This window comes from Sinocyclocheilus anshuiensis, unplaced genomic scaffold (genome assembly GCF_001515605.1).
Source record: "Sinocyclocheilus anshuiensis isolate Anshui unplaced genomic scaffold, SAMN03320099.WGS_v1.1 scaffold3205, whole genome shotgun sequence".
Lineage (NCBI taxonomy): Eukaryota > Metazoa > Chordata > Actinopteri > Cypriniformes > Cyprinidae > Sinocyclocheilus > Sinocyclocheilus anshuiensis.
In genome coordinates, this window is record NW_015556122.1 from 227,149 (window position 1) to 229,207 (window position 2,059).

Consider the following 2,059-nt stretch of genomic DNA (forward strand, 5'->3'; position numbering starts at 1 on the left):
TTTCTGTATTTGCTCCACCAATGGAAAAAGTTCCAAATGAAGTCACCGCAGAATGTTGTAATTTGCATTCTCCTAGCAAAATACAGGTCCAAAATAAATAAATATTGTTGATTGAATCATTGAACGAATGATTCATTGACTCATAAAGACTGTCCTTGTCACCCCTCAGAAATGTGCACCACTAATGCGCTTGCAGACTGACAGACTGTCTGTTATCAGCAATTACAGACAAGCTGTGAAAAAATAAGCCCCAGTGGTGTTTGGAACTCTTGGAACTCTGCTCATCCAATCAGATTCAAGAAACATAAAAAACATGTTGTATAGATATAGCTATTTATTTATAGACATTTGGTGTGCAGATGTGCATTGAGAATTGTCCTATTTCATGTAAAGCAATAGTTCTGGGAAAAAACCTGTTTGAGTTTGTAAATAATGAGGAAAGTGAGGAAAGGCAATTTAAGCAATGAAAAAATGTTCATAAATCATGTTTGTATAACCTTCATAGCTTGATGCTCTGTGCTTTGTTATATCAGGCAGCCATTCTTGGTGCTTAACTTCCACAAATTCTCAATCTTGGTTGAAGCTCCAGGGAGATGGGCAGGGCTTGTACACCTTGTGAAATGGGTCTAGCCTTTTCGTGGATTAACACTTGCTAAAGAGGTCAGAAAACAAGGATACTCAATGGCATCCCCATAGCCCAGACGCATGCATATTTATGAGGAAAGAGAAACACAGGAAAAAGAGAGTCCTTCAGTTTCTCCTTGACCTCAAAGAAATGAGAAGTGCGTTTATGCTACCGTTTTTCTGAATGTGTGCTGTTTGTGGCAGATCACATTCTGGTAGATTTGCTGGTTCTTCAATATGTCCTATCAAAGACCGTTTATTGCTGTTCTTTAGTTGACTATATGGTTCTTAGGAGAAGACAACATTTTTGGGGTTGCAGTTTCTTCAAGCAGTATATTCATTCTACACAGAGAAGAAAAAAAAAAACGGAAGCAGTCCTGGGTTCTTTGAAGCACAAGTAGGCTATAGTTTTCTAAAGACCCATAAAACCTAAAAACAGTTCCCTTATGACAACATAGGAACTTAAAACGTTATCCTATGGGATCAGGCTGTAAAGCCTTATTTTTAGTTTACTGCCGGTTTGTAAATCCCTTGGTGCTACATTAACTTGACATAAAAATTGTGCTTATCTTTGTTCTGAATTAATTATACAGAATACAGACTGCACAATAACCACATATTTTCACGTCTTTATTGAAGACATCAATTCAACACGCATAGTTCTTATAGGAAAATCATGTGAACTATAGGATACTCAGTTCTATGAAGACAGTAATTTGCATAAGATGCTCCAATCAATGTGAGATGACAGTCTTTTGTGAGTTAAAGAGCCCTTAAAAAATTAGCATAGGCTTGAGTATAGATGACACAATCTTATGAAATTAATCGTGCCCTGGTCAAAAGAGATTACTTCATGAATATTAACAGTTCAGAAGATGGAACCGTTAATACTGATGAAGCACTGTCAGTCATGCATACACAGTTAAATAAGTGTGCAAATTAAGTAAATTGACTGTACAGTATAACAAAGGGTCACATATAACCCCTTTCACAATGGATCTGCAGATGTCTTTTTCTTTGGCTGATGTCAGCATTAACAAATCACCTGTTTCGCAAGGGCACCTTTGCCAGAAGGACAGTTATAAAGTTGGCACCAAGTGTAACTTTTCGAATCTGTTTTCCAACAAAAACTCAATTCTGGGAACACAGTGGATATGTCATAGCTTCAGGCTGCTTTGTAGCCTCAGGGTTTATATGACTTGCAATTAGAAAGGAAACAACAAATTATAGATTATACAAACAATGTTTACTTGAAAATATGAGGGTAAAAGCCAAAGCATTGTATTTACATAAAATATGTAAATAGGAATTGGCTGCCCTGGGAGTGGCCCCTTTTAAAATTCAAGTGACATAATCTTAAATAATGTTTCATATTCAGATACTGAGAGTTGTAGTTCTCAGATTTGAAAGAGAATGTGGTTGAACTTGCAGACAT